Source organism: Canis lupus, chromosome 23 (assembly GCF_003254725.2).
Source record: "Canis lupus dingo isolate Sandy chromosome 23, ASM325472v2, whole genome shotgun sequence".
Lineage (NCBI taxonomy): Eukaryota > Metazoa > Chordata > Mammalia > Carnivora > Canidae > Canis > Canis lupus.
This window is the reverse complement of record NC_064265.1, coordinates 24,318,498-24,334,021: the sequence shown is the minus strand read 5'-3', so window position 1 is coordinate 24,334,021 and position 15,524 is coordinate 24,318,498. Positions and strand designations below refer to the sequence as shown.

At 40.0% G+C, this 15,524-nt stretch overlaps 1 long non-coding RNA gene across 2 annotated transcripts; it reads right to left on the bottom strand.

Moving 5' to 3' along the window:
• Window positions 1–245: 245 nt before the first annotated feature.
• On the bottom strand, window positions 246–15,274 carry LOC118352104 (uncharacterized). Of its 2 annotated transcripts, none has more exons than XR_007405314.1 (5): window positions 15,196–15,274; window positions 14,118–14,239; window positions 9,576–9,659; window positions 8,203–8,403; window positions 246–599 (listed from the first exon to the last, which is right to left on the bottom strand). It is a non-coding gene; the product is annotated as an uncharacterized LOC118352104 (long non-coding RNA). The 2 variants fall into 2 exon arrangements; XR_004808656.1 differs by lacking the exon at window positions 15,196–15,274 and adding an exon at window positions 14,458–14,614.
• Between the last annotated feature and the right edge of the window lie 250 nt (window positions 15,275–15,524).

Below are 15,524 nucleotides of genomic sequence, written 5' to 3'. Positions count from 1 at the left end.
CCTCTACCATGCTGCCTATGAACTGAAAACAGAGCGACATGTGGTCCTCTTGCCCCAATGTCAAAGAGCATTGGCTCGTTGGTTGTGAAGTCAGCCAAGAGAGCCATTTTGTTTCTCTTATATTGACAGTTTGATGCTAAGAATTACACAGAATAATAAGTAGAATCACCCCAAATGGATTACCTACCTACTCATAACCAGAATACTGATTTTATTGCTGATATTAATAGCAATTACGTAGGATATTGCTTGCAAAAACACTTTTATTTTAATGGGCTCATTATGCCCTTAACATAGTCTTAAGAGCCAGGTGGCAAGAAATTTAGTTCCATTTTGTGGAGGGACAAATTGTGGCAAAACAACGTTAAGTGTATTACTTGGCCTGATTTCTTCAGGTTGAGGGAATGGCTCTCTCTCCTCTGAACACTTTTATTTTCTCCTTGCTATCTTGGATGGCATTGATTTGTGGGCATGTGTCTCATTCTGCGCCATTAGGTGGTAAGTCCTTTGAGAGCAGGAGTGTTTTGCCTCAATCACCCTTTATATTCCTGAATACATGTCCTCCAGTTCTTACACATCTTCAGCACTCACTTGGCAAGCTGACAGGGGAAGAAAAATGAGTGAATTTTATAAAGTATCACTTGAGGGGCGCCTGGATGGCTTAGTCAGTTGAGTGTACAACTCTTGATTTCAGCTCAGGTCATGATGTCAGGTCCCAACTGGGGGCTCCACACCTAGTGGGGCTCTAGACTACACTTCTTCACATTTAAAGGTATTGAGTTGTTGACCACAGATAAATATACATGCATTAGTCTTCATTATCTGAAGCTTACCTGTATGGTTCAACCATGATTCAAGTGCAATAGACTAGAAGCATATATGGCAACACTTAAGGAAATTGACCTGAAACTAATTAGTTGTGGAAATCAACATTTCATTAAAATAAAATTGATAATAAAAATAAACATAATACTGAGAGATAATACTTATTGAGACTATGGCAGTACTGTCTTAAGTATTTTATTACATAATTTATTATATACCTCATTTACTATATGCCTGGTACTTCTCTAAATATATATATGTGTGTGTATGTATCAGATTTTTCACTTACCATATTTTCCCCTTGATTCTCATTTATTATTAAATGAGACTTATGGGACACCTGGGTGGCTCAGTGGTTTAGTGCTTGCCTTCAGCCTGGAGTGTAATTATGGAGTCCCGGGATCGAGTCCCACATCAGGCTCCCTGCATGGAGCCTGCTTCTCCCTCTGCCTGTGTCTCTGCCTCTCTCTCTCTATGTCTTTCATGAATAAATAAATACAATCTTTAAAAATAAATACATAAATATATAAGACTCATATGCACATACAACTATGTGGGTTAAGTTTTACAGTTGTCTTCACTTCTCAGATGAGGAACGAGGACACTAGCATCCCAGATCACATGGCTACATGTGGAGAGGCTGGACTCACACTTAGGCAATTTGGTTCCTGAGCCCATGCTCTTAATCACCAGCTGAATTAGACTTATAATAACTTTGGTCTCTACATCTACAACAATAAAACGGCTTTGGCAAGAGAATCCCCATACCTAGAAGTAAGGGAAGGGAGCACAAGTTGGGAGATGCAATGGGTCCACTCTGCCTGGATTTTTGGCACCAGACCTTGCTTGGATCTGGGCCTGAATGTCCAGACTCCTGCACCAACCTCCCACATCTTATTCCCTTAAACTCTTGTTACAGCTTAAAAATTCCATTCCATTGTCTTGTGTTTCTGCCTTTCCCCTTGACCCCTCATGCTTATGTATCTATATAAAACTAATAAAACCTTGAACAGGAAATATAAAATCACTGTGAAACCAAACCAAACCTGCAGCAAGACCTCAGAGGGCCCTGTGCAATCAGAACTGTGTGAAGCTATTTTCTGGGAGCTGTAAACCTAATAGCTCGCTCTGTGCGAGGCACAGCTGCAAGGCTCTGGGGACAGATATGCCCCTTGTTGGAAAACAGAAGGGCTTGTAAAGTTATTTTCACAAATATTTTTTTCCTTAATATTTTCCCAGCTACCTCAGGCCCTCCTTAGCTCCTCTGCCCTACTTAGCTAAATAACTGGAGTCTGGGAGAAACAATGATGAAGGAATAATGATTTTTTTCCCCGTTTATCATTATTGAGGAATAGAAGTTATTTTGACAATATTTTCTATACAATGTTTGAATAAATAATTTGTTTGGCTTTTATTTTAATTTGGGGATTTTCTTTCTTTTTATTTGTGGTGTGTTTCTCTGGGTATGTGTTTGTGTTTGTGAGGAGGTCCTCCTAAGTTTGTGGACTTAATTTTGCCACAGGAACATTCTCTTGCCTCCAATGGCCTTTCTTACATCCAAGGCAGTCGTTTATAACTTTGTACCACAACGCTCTCTCCTCATCTCACACAGACATGGCTCTACCTCAACTCTTCCTTCTCTCCCACCCTCCCAGAAGCCTATTCCTCTCTAAAGCTGTATACCTGCACAGTTCTCTGTGTTTCTGGATACTGGGATTATTTTTTGGTGTGTGTTCCCGAGCCTGTTGTCCTGTTAAAAGGGATTGGATGCTCCTTTTATTTGGCTTGTGTTTCCATTCTCTCAGGCGCCAAAGCTTTGGAATCAGCCACAGCCAGGTTCAAAGCTTGTTTTGGTGATTCGTACACATGTAAAATCACCCTGAATGCATCAGCCCATCTCTCTCACACTCAGCCTCCTTAATTATAAAATGTATTCAACAGTATGGGCATTTTAATAACTATTTACCATGTGATCAGTCTCTGTCCACATAGTAACTCGTTTAGTCCTCACATAATCTTTAAAGGAGATACAATCAAGGGGTGCCGGGGTGGCTCAGTCGGTTAAGCATCTGCCTTTGGCTCAGATCCCAGAGTGCTGGATCAAGTCTCAAGTCAGATTTCTTGTTCATCAGGGATTCTGCTTCTCCCTCTCCCTCTCTATGCTCTCTCTCTCTCAAATAAAGAAATACATAAGTCTTAAAAAAGAAAAAAAAGGAGATTCAATTAACATCCTCTTTTATGAAGGAAGAGAAGAGAGGGTAAAATCATGCCCAAGATCACAGATACAGTAAATAAAGACCTGGAATTCACTCATGGGTGTTATGACTCAGGAGTCTTTGTTTTTAATTACCCTGTGATGAGATCTTCTAAACTATAGCATCATTGTGAAACATGAAGAAATGACGAATGCTAATTCCGTGGAAGGCCAGTACCTGGCTCCGAGATTGTGTGCCGTGAATGTTCTTTTTCTTCCACATTTACGCCCAGTAAAACACTTGGAAAAATCACCATTTCTCCCATCTCTTGGTTCACTCTGGCATAACTTATTGCATTTTATCACCTCTGTAGAAAGCTCAGTTGGTTATTCTGTAAGGGTATGTTATCCTAAGTCCATAACCTTCAAAGTTCACATCAAATATCATACGCAAATATGTGGCTATGTGTGCATATGTCTGAGTCTTGTCTAAGACAAGATTAAAATTTGTCACAAACGTTTCATCTTCAAAAGATGGAGAAGGGACAGGCACAAAGGGATGGAGTAGGTGGTAGAGACAGGCACCATCGATCTATGTTCAACATTCACTATAACTCTCCTTATCACTCCTCCCTCCAGATTCTGATGCACACCACCTCCTCATGGACCCACAATAAAAGAGAAGGAGGAAACAAAGACAAGAATTTGATTAAAATGATCATCTCAGGGTGCTTGCATTCACCAAAAATGTAGCAAGATAGATTTAGGTTTTCAGAATAGTGTTCTATCTTAAAGTCAGCAACTGAAGTCCTGTATACTTATAACAGTGGTTCTCAAAGTGTGTGCCCTGTGCTAGCAACATTGGAATTTGACAGAAATGCAAATTCTTGGACATATCCTTGATCTACTGAACCAGAAGCTCTTAGAGAGGGCCCACAAATCTGTTTTAAAAAGCCCTCCAAGTGATTCTAATTTGAGCTCAGATTTGATCATTATTGGTTTGGGAATCTGTGCAAACAACGGCCAAAGTTTTAAAACTGTAGGTGCAAGCTAAATACAACCCAAAACTTGTCTTTATAAATAAAATTTTATTGGAACACAGGCATACCCTATTCATTTATTTATTGCCTTTGACTGCTTTTGTGCTGTAAATGCAGCCTTGGGTTGTATGAACTGCACAACTAAAAATATTTACTAATCTCTAGTCCTTTATAGAAAAAGTTTTCTGCCCCCCGGCTTTGAGAATTGTAGGAACAGAGACTTCCAAACCAACCACTTGGAAGTGGCTCTGTCACATATATGCTTTCTGACTTTGGAAAATTTCCTTCTGATCTTTGTGTTTCTCCTCCAAATGTAGGAAGAATACTCCATCCACTTTGCAGGTTGTGATGATCAGTTAATCTATGCAAAGGTATAAGCAGAATTCCTAACACTTAATAATCAGAGAATAAGTGTTAGTTATTATTGAAACGAATACTAGATAAAATTTAATAATCGATTAGTTTTTAATTAAGTTCGAACAAAAGTAGAAAAAAGTACCCGATTAATCAGCTAAATTAATCAGTTTGGTGGAGACCAAAAAAAATAGTTTAGGTGTATGGTCCTTCAATGGGAAAAGCAAGTTTTCAAAGTAATATGATATACTTCAGTTTGCAGCTCAATTTTAACATTTAAGTACTTAAGTATTTGTATACTTAATGTCTTTTGCCTTCAGCATGGCCAATTAATAAACATTTATCTCTTAATATTTCAGAATTTTGTAAGTATTAATCAATGCTTTTATTTAATTTGAGTATAAATACAGAGAAAAATACTTTTGGAAAAAAGATGTTCATTCAACACAATCTACACTTGACAATTTGTCTTTCCTGTCTACTCTGGGCATTAAAGTTTGATGTCTATACAAATAATAAAAACAACAACAAGAAGAGTCATTCATATCATAATTGTATCTTGTAATATAGATATTATATCTTTTTAAAAATATATACATATATGCATGATTTCTTGCCTTAACTGAATTTTTGCATTTATTGCATTAACTGAAATGTGTGGTTAAAACCATATAACCTTATAATTCTTTACATCTTTACCCTGAAGTTTAAAACACAATGATTCATTATTATTTGTTATTATTCATGATTCTGTGGGTTGACCGGGCTCAGCTGGGCAGTTTCCTAATCTGTGTAGTAGAACTGAGGTCACTCATTTGGCTGCATTCAGCTCAGGTAGCTCTGCTGGAGTTTGGGACTTCTAAGACAATCTCTCCTCTTCCAGGGTCTTTCTCTACATGGCCACTCATCAATCAGAAGTCAGATCAAGCGACTTTCAGAACAACAATGGGCTTCCAAGATGGGATATTCCAAGAGGATAAGATTCAGTTTGTAAGCACTTTTCAAACCCCCTGCTTGCATCAAGCTTGCTAAGATCCCATTGGCCAAAACAGGTCACATGTAGAAGCATAGAGTTAATGTGGGAGAAGCACGAATATACAAGGGCATGAATACCAGGGGCTCACTCATGAGGGGCACAATTCAAGCCAACCACTACCAGTATCTTCTGAATAATGAGAATTTAGTGAAACTGGAAGATGGATTGGCTGACTAGACTGTTTCCAGCTTTGTGGGTCCTGGAGAGGGCACACTTATTTATTTCAACATGTATTTGGAATCCATTTAATAGAAGACAAATTTGTTTCTGAATGTTTGTTTAAGGGCCTAGTTTTGAATAGCTAAAGCACAAAAGGAAGATCTATTTTCCATTATTCTATATCCGCTTTTAGGGATTTTGAGCACAAAGTGCAGGACAGATGTTTTGGATTAGCTTACCACACTACACCAGGCAGAGAGAATTTGGAGTGCAGCCATATAATACACAAATTATGCCAGATTATTCTGAGATGAGTCAAAAGCCAAGCTTTGGTAATGAGAAATCAAGGTAGTATTTAGCTGGTATTATTGGTACTGCTAAAAAAATAAAAAATAAAAAGTAGAATTTTCCACCCAAACCACCTGTCTATAAACAGGATCATAAGTACAATCAGATGCTACAGTGACAGTCGATTTTTAATCCATGGGCAAAACCTCTGATTCCTTATTACTTGTGCTGAATATTTTAGGAGGTTTACACTTTTTTCCTCAACTGATACTGGATTCCATTACGATTATTCAAAGTAATAAAGGTAATAAAAATAATAAGGTAATAAAAACAATAGGAAAATAAATAAGAAGATGTCATAGTCTCCTGGTAAGGACCAATTAATTTGAATGAGTTAGATATCATTATAAAACTTCCAGAAATCTGTACCAAACTTGAGTGGAGATTTCATTTGGGGTTCTTGAGGGAATCTGCTCAGATATGCTTGAATTTAAAAATGCTTTCCTCTCTTTGGGGAGACCATCCTCTCTGAATAAATATGGAACTTGAGGAGTGAATACATGCCAGTTCAAGCAGCTGAAGCGACTTCTGGTAATTAGTGGAGTGACTGATGGGTTTCTGGATCATTCTCACTTCTCTACAATTGTAATCTAGCTTCTATGGAGTATGAACCAGTCCTTAAAATTTAATAATGCTATTTGGTTTGCAGATAATAATAAATGCAAGTGGATATTTAATAAATTATTTTGAGGGATATATTGCATTTATGAAAATAGAGATTATGTAGATCATGGGATAGATTTAATTCATTCACTCCCTCAAGGAACATTTCTGAGTACCTATTGTATGCCCATTGTGAGCACCTTAAAAATTTAAAAATTTCCCCTTCTTACAGGGCAATAGGGGAGAGATTTCTGGAGTAGGGAAATGGATTGAGGTTAGGAGAGTCAAAAACATCTGAGAGTCCCCTGGATTATTTCCAAAATTTCTGAAATATTACCTTTTTCCCCACAATTTTTGTTAGATTCTCAAAGGAACCCATAACCCCAAAATGTTAAAGCCAGTAGAGCAGTATGGATGGCTGGAAGCATGACTCTTTGCCTTACAGCTCATTTTCTAGGCTAACCCCTTCATTTCAAGTGAGAAAAATGTAGGCCCAGAAAGCTAACGTGATTGCTTTGTTTAAAAATCACTCATTTGGTTACTGATAGAGCTCAATAGGCTTCACTCCCTCTGGAAATAATAACTGTAGTTTATCCAAATGTCTTATTGATATACACATCCCACAACCAGAATGGAATTTCTGTACCAGCTATGAAGAGGTGTTTGTTATCCTAGCAGGAAATAAAACTTTTACCCTGGTTTCCCCATTCTTTACCCCATCATTCCCAGGGAAAGAACAGGGGTAGGCAAAAGGACTACTTGCTTGGCTGAGGGCCATAGAATCTGTGGGGAATGGCTTCAGTGACCTAAAGTCCCAGGTAGAGCAATTGTACCCACTGACTTTTAGAAAATGACAGCTGGGAGCAAGATTGTGCCTTTTCCTTTCTAAGTTCCTCTTTCCTAGTATAGTGTATTGGATCTATTGATTAGAAAATGATCCATCATGGTAGCATACTTAGTAGACAACATGTTAAGTCAGAGAATTCAGGAGGATTCTGGAGGACCTTGGGAAAGATAAGACACAGTTGTGGGAAGGAAGTTACACATTGCTTACATTCCTTTGGACCACAAGACTAAGGTAAGACAAGTTAGGGTCCAATCAAATGGAGTAGAGGGTCCAGTTGTGACTGAACTGCCAGGACCCACTTCCAGCTGCATAATTGCAGGGCCCCTCTTCATGTGACTTTTGCAGGAAAAAGAAAGCCACATATAAATTAAGTGAGCCATAGTTCTGGGTAGAGCAGCATATTAGCTCTATCAGGAGTTATGGTGTGGAAAAGAACTTGGTAGGGTTCTTGCAGTTGACAGTGAGAAAATCTACTTGCATTATCAGCAAAAGAGGTTGTCATTAAGTCTGCATACTTTAGAAATTCTCAGGCATTGTATGTCTTTTTCGTTGACTTCTGACATGATCATGGCTAGTTTAAGAAGTAAATGTATTTCCATGTGACTTTTCCCTCCTGCCTGATGGTCGTTGCAAGGTGGGAAGGAAACCCAGATGGGGAGCTTATGAAACCACTTCTCCTCATGTAATGGCTGGCATTTTTACACTGGCCTTGTTTATTTGTGTGGATCATGTGGATTCCTTTCCTACTCCTTTGTAGCCCCTGAGGTGGGAATACGATCCCAACACAGCTACTTACCTATGTTGGCATAAAGATCTAAGCATTTAGAACATCTCTTTCAGAATATTCAACTTCTCTAGTCAGGGGATCAACTCCACCCAGTGTGGATTCGTCTCTGGTCTAGGAAGCAGCACAAGATGGAGAGAGGGGTCCAATTCCAGGTTCTGTGTTGAGACTGAGGCCACAGCAAGTTCAATCATTACCTCTAATTTCCCATGTCTCCACCACATAGAGAGAGAGAGAGAGAGAGAGACTTTAAAAATGCATGTTTTTTTAAAGCTTGGAGAACCTGGGCTACAAAACTGCCTTATAGGCATAAAATATTAATGCCGTTGGCGCTGCCTGCATTTACTTCCACCCACACCATGAGTTTTTAGACCAGTTAAACTCAGGAGACTTCTTTTGTGGGAAAAGAAGGTTAAGCTGTAACTGCATTCCCTAGACCCTATTGCTCAAAGAAATGTGTCCCAGGGGGACTCCCGTAGGATAGTTTAATTAGCCCCCAGGTAGAGCAGAGGCAGAAAAATCCGGGCCAAATTGGGACTTGGCTTTGTATGAGTTCATCATGTTTGTCTGTAGACTCCAAGAAGAAAAATGTGGCTGTCCAATGGTAAAATGCTTGGATACCTGGATGCCTGGATGCCTGGATACATGTCAACTCCATTTTTTTTTTTTTTTTTTTTTTTTTTATTCATGAGACAGAGAGAGAGAGAGAGAAAGGCAGAGACAGAGGCAGAGGCAGAGGGAGAAGCAGACTCCAAGCAGGGAGCCCAATGTAGGACTCAATCCCGGGTCTCCAGGGTCATGCCCTGGGCCAAAGGCAGGCTCTAAACCATGGAGCCATTTTCTACACAGGTGAACAGCAGTACTTTCAAGCACAAGTTTTAGATTCTGCCACTGCTTTGCTTAAGACTCTTGGATGAGTCCATGTCACCTCCCGAAAATAAATAAATAAATAAATGAACAAACCAACCAACCAACCAACCAACCCAGTCATCCAGGGATGAATTCAAGGCTCGTTCTTACCTTAATCTATTTTTTTGGAGGGGGGAGGCAGGGGCCTTCTCTTATTTTCTGCAGTCCTCTTCCTTCAGCCATGATTGGTAAGATCCCTTTCTCTGAAATTGCTACCTCTCTTCACACCACAATACTTGTCTCTCCAACTGGGACGTCTCATGACCCTTGACAATCACTCAAGGGTCTCCTTCTTTTGAAAGATTGTCCTGGCCAGGCTTTTTCCAAGTTAGAAAAATTTACTCTTGTATCTTGATTCTTCTGTCCCTCTATACATGTCATTAGTGGGGACTTCCCTTACTACCAGTATTTGAACCTTTCAGGAATCCTATGTTTTGTATCCCCAGCATGTGAGTGCAGGCCATGGGAGTGCTTACCAAGGTATGACGAGAGCGTAGCTGGGTGGCTCTTGGTCAGATTTTGGATAGCATTGCCACTGAAGGTGTTCCAAACGTCTCATCCTTTGATTGAGCGGGAGGAGCGTAGGTCAAATCTCTTCGTTTATGTAACAATGCATTAAAAAACTTTCTTATTAAAACAACTATAATTTCAGTGTTATTCCATAGCACCAACTCCTTTACAGAAAAGAGATTGATGACATTTCCCACCATTTCCAAAGTCTCACTGAAAATTGAACAACACCAAAGGAATACTCACTGGCATTGACTCATAGGCTATAGAGATCTAGTACTGCAGCCTTTTACGTTGAAAGGCAACAGGGTGTAGTGTCTGGGATCGCCAACTGAGTTGATATCTTAGCTTTATCACCTACTAGTTGTGTGACCTGGGACAAGTTACATAACCTCTTTCTGCCCTTTTCCTTTTTCCCACAGGAAAAAAAATTAAATGAGGATAATGATTATACCTCTTTATAGATACCATGAGAAAAGGAGTCAATCTGTTGATATTAAAAGCTTAAAAAATGCCTGGCAAAATACCGCAGTAAGGAATATAAAATAATGGCAAAAATCAGCAATTTTAGGGCAGATAGATCTGAGTTCTCCCATTTACTAGCAGTGAGATCCTGGGCAAGTTGTTCAATGTCCCTACACCTTAGTTTGCCTTCTCTCTAAGTTGGAGCTAATAATTATACTTCCTTCAACCTTTACCCATAAGTGAGGGTCTCACTGAAAGTGCTCAGCACAGTAGGTGGTCAACAAATGCTGCCCCCTATTGTTACACCACAAGATAAGCTCTTGACAAATATTTGAGGCTAAATCTCAATTTGGGTCAATGATATAAACATATTTAGCCATTAGAGTTGAAAAAAAAGATCTTTTGCATCAACAAGTCAGCTATGGATCTAGAGTCATGGAATGCTATACTCGTGGAACCTTAGAACAGAAAGTTATCATAAATTTTGACTGCTTTGATTTAGGCCATTGGTTCTCCATAGAGGACAACTTTGCCCTCTCCTCCTTCTTTAAAGGATATCGGCAGTATCTGGAGACTGTCACAATGGGGGTGGGTGGGTAAACTACTGGCATCTAGTGGGTAGAGGCCAGGGATGCCACCAAACATCCTACAGAGAGTACAAGAATTATCTGTCCCAAAAAGTCAATAGTGACAAGGTTGAGAAACTATGTTTAGGCTTAAGAGAAATGAAGCCAGGAGAGGCTAAATGACTTGGCCATGGTTGTTGGTCTGATGACCTCCTATAGGCTCCCTAAACCAACTCAGAAGCCAGAAGACAGCCCAACATTCAGACTCCCTTCTTGGCATTCCAAACCCCTCTACTATGAGAGTACAGAACCCTTATTTCTCCCACATGTCACTTTTTCCCCCAGAGACTCCCATCCACTGAAACACACACATGCGCAGAGAATTTCATCACTGGAAAAGTAAAGCAGAGAGTGACTGACTCAAGCAAAGGCAGATTCCCCCCTGAGCACACTCTGTTTCAAACCAACCAGTTTCACTACCACTGAGAGCCCAATGGAGCATAGGTGAAAAGGCAGTCCAGGTTACAGGTCTTTGTTGCTCTAGGACTAGAACTGGGCCAAGGTTCTCACATATGACAATCATGGTTTGTGGTAAGCAGGGTCCACAGACAACTGCAGAAACACTGTGACTACAGAATAAAGAATAAGAATTAAAAAAGGGATATGACTTGATGAGCAAGCCACACGAATTCACAGGAAGTAGACTTCATCAGTTCTAGTATCTGTGGTTTTCTTGAATTCTCTTCAGATCTTATTCTGGGAAAAGAAAGTTATCAGGTCAATAGTGTTAATGTGCTTTGTTTTGTTTTGTTTCTGCTCTGCTCTACACGAGCTGAATGAGGAGATTCGCACACTCACAACGGAGTGGGGGAGAAAAGAAGGAAAAGGGATCCTGAGAAGAGATTCCTGATGCAAATTCAGGGAGGGATGGGAGAATGGGAGCAAAGGCAAGGTGCATAGCCTTGCGACAAGAAGAGACTAACTGAAATTAGTTTGTTCTCCTCTAATATCATTAATGAAACCACACAGTGATGTCACTTCTGATCACATTGTAATTTGAGTTGCTGATCTTGCGATAACAAGCTTCCTTTTTGCGCATTCACAGCGTGTCTACAGTGGAAAAGACCTTCGGGTTAACAGTGAGTAGGTGGAACTCGTCAAGAAAAATAACTTCACCACAACAACAACAAATGACAGGAGAGAAAGAAACTTCTTTGGGAGAGCGGAGGGAAAAAAAGTGAAGTTTAAGTATTATTACACATGTGAAAGAAGAGTCATTTATTTAATAGGAAGTAACTCATTCACACGAATGTAACTTTGTGGTCCCTCACAAGTACGTAAATACTACCAATCAGTCCTCCCCAGATTATCATCAAAATTTCCTGGGAAATGCCTCATTAAAGAGTCTTTAAAGAATAATATGAGTGTGCATTACTCAAATAATTTCAGAAAGACATTCTATGCTATCGACTATAATATAAATTTCTTTCCCTTCCATGGGTATCGCATTTTGCCAAATTCAGTATGAGTTTTGAAATGAGGCAAAACATGAATCCTTTGAACAACATTCATCTTTGCAAGAGAAAGCCCTTTCCTGTTTCTAAGAGAAAGGCCTTATAGGGACTGAGGAAAAACTGTTCTTTGGCATTAAATACCTCTTTCCAGGCATGTTTACTGGAAATAATTCCACCTCATAAATCTTGATGGAAAGTAATTGGTAAAAACTAGTTAAGGATTCATAAATCCCAGACTTGGAAAGATAATTTTTTTTAAAAAATTGATATTCTCAAACCTAGCTACCCTATGTAAATGATCTTTTTTTGTCTATGACTTTATCCCTGGGGTTGTAGACTCTGTATCCCCTTTTGTTAAAAGAGTGTCAGTAGTCACAGTGGTTTTGCTTTGATTTGCTGAAGTTGGCTCCAGCACCTGGAGCCCAATGCAGTTCTCGAACTCATTACTCTGAGATCGAGACTGAGCCAAGAAAGAGTCCGTCACTTAACCAACTGAACCACCCAGTTGCCCCATATCATGGTTTCTAATTACACATATCATTAGAAGACGAACATGTGACATATTTGGAGTTGTTAATTAGTTCATTCTCTAGGGTCCACTGAAGTTTGTCTCCATCAGTTCCCGGCCTGCTGAAGACTTGAGGTGTCTTTGTTTTGGTCCTAGGCCAACGTGTTTCTCGAAGTAGAAGTTCCTGGTCCCCCTGCCCCCAGATGTGCTTGTGAAAAACAATGTGCCCAATCCCAAGTGTACTAAATCAGAATGTCTTGGCAAATGGAATTCTGAAATCTGCACTCTGTTTCTTAAATGACTCTCGTCTGTTTAGGAATGACTGTTAAAGATTTAAAGGCAAGAAAGACAAGTATGCATCCTTACGAGTTGAAAACGGAGAACAAACAGCATAGGGAGACATTTTAGAAAATCAGATTTTCTTGAGGAAGCAAAAAGCATACTGTAAAATCGTGTGTGTGTTCACAACTAGTTTCTATATTTCATCCTTTATCCAGGCTCTTGGGTTAGCGAATTCCTCCATACTGATTTTTAAAAATTTTTTTTTACCATTTAGTCTGTCTTAATACCTCTGCCACAAGAGGAGAAGGAAAACAAGGAGTAAGAATGACAAAAGTAGGAATTTAATATGCCCTTAAAAGTCATTTAGCATTTTTAGAGTGTATCTGTTTTGACCTTTTTAAGGCTGTTAACTGGCATTATCCAGTTTGTGTTTTGTATAGTATCATATGTTGGGAAGTAAAAAAAAAGGAGCTAGAATTATTTTTCAAACCTAAATTAACATTATTTACTGTATTAAGTTGATGTAGTTACTTATGTGATTATTTTAAAGGAAGAGTACATGCAAATGGTGCAGGTCACTTCCTAAGCATGGAAGAAGAAATGTGACATTTTCAAGTACACCTTCTGTTTAATCTCACCTGCCCTCCTGTGACTTTAACACCTCTTCCGTTTTCCCTGCCCTAACAGCAAACTGTAGGGATTTTTAAAAAACATTTCAATATAGTGAATCTTCTGAAAACTGCTTCTGATAAAGTAAAAATGTTCTGTTGTCACCAAAGTTCTGTCACAACAGTAGTCTTACTTCTGCTCTCGACCTGATTTCCAATATGAGGAAGAAATAATGGTTTGGTAACCACGATGCAGACTGTGCCTCAGTTCCCCCAACTTCTAGGCCCACATTTCATTTCCAGCCTGTTAGGATTAAAATCTGAAATTATGTTATTATTTTAGTTTAGAATTCTTAGGATTCTCATAATCATCATTGGAGAGATTCTTGCTTTGTTCAGAGAGTTACTGTTATTATCAGTAGTCATGACAGGTATTATTATGAACCGCACAGGGCAGACAGAGCATGTTGGACCAAGTGGAAGACTCAGCCTGTGCATCACTGTGGTCACCATGCACAATGGCACCCAAAAACAGCTGGACAGTTGGTCTGGTGTGGTTACTCACGCAGTGTCTTGGAAAGGCCGTGGCAAAGTGAACTCAAGACATCGTCAGGGTAGGGAATTTGGGGGCTGGTCCTCCAGTGACTTGAGAAGAGAGACCTTCTGGAATGTGAATATGCTTACTCACTGGAAGATAAAAAATCAGGCTAGATTTAGAACATTCGTGAAAATGTCAGTGATGGCCAGGTCAAAATTCAAGCAGGGTAAGACAAGGTTATGTGTAACAAGTCTGTTGAAAAAAGGGTGAGTCCCAGTCAAGGTGCCTGGAGCCAAAGAATGAAGAAAAGCACATGCAGTTTGCTTTCAGGGCAAGCTGCACATCCAGGAGTGCAGGCCTCGCTCACCATCTCTGCAGATGCAAACTCTCCTTTACGCCAGGGTGCTCTCTCTGCCAGCCTGATACCCAGCACTCATCCACGAGCAGCTCTACCGTCATTTCCAAGCCATCACAAACACGCTCATTCCCCAAAGGCCTGCGCAGTGGGGAGAGGATGTGGCAGGCTGCAGGGGACATTGCGGGAAGGCAGGCCCAAGCAGACTGCTTTGACTTTTACCAACCTTCGAGTGTCATCCTGGGAGGGGTTTAGCTGGGGCAAAATGAAACTCCAGCCTCACATCTGGAGCTCTGGTAGCCTTTCTTCAAGCACTAAAACTTTCAAAGTTTGTAGGGGATTTCTCCTTTGCCTTTAACAAAAATTAGCACAGCATTCTGGTCTTCGTGTTATTTTGGTACAATGATAACTGTAATCCTAAAAGTGTCCTGTCTTATTTGAAAATTTAGAAATGTGAGCTATCCTTTTAGGTATTGAATGAACGTATGCACAGTCCCTCTCTGTCTTACACAATCTCTCACATACACACTCTCTCATAATCCACTCACACACACTCCCATACACACTCACACACTTTCTATCTCTCACACATATTCTCTCACACTCTCTGACACTCTGTCTCAGTGTCTCATGCACACTCACACGTACACACACACTGTCTCACACACTCATTCTCATGCACACACATACACATTCACAGCCTCTCTGTTGCATACACGCATATACAATCAGCCATAATATTGATTTCACCTTATCTCCAGTGAGCCTGCATTTATTCCCCTCTCTTCTGAGAGGTGAGGGCAGCAGGAGGTGGGGGTAAGGAGCCGAGTTTGCAAAAGCAATAGAGAATTGAGACTGCGGGAGGGGCAAGGGGGAAGAACACACCTTGTCCCAGGGCTCTATGCTGGGTTAATGGACCATAGGCTTTTTTCCTCTTTCTAAAACAAAAGTGAGGCCAAGTAACCGATGACAAGTGATGTGTGCCACCAGTATCAGGACACTGAGTTCTGGCCCCCTCCTCCACTGTGACCTTTGTTAGAGCTCTCAGCAGATCACTTCACCAATCTATGCTTTCAGTT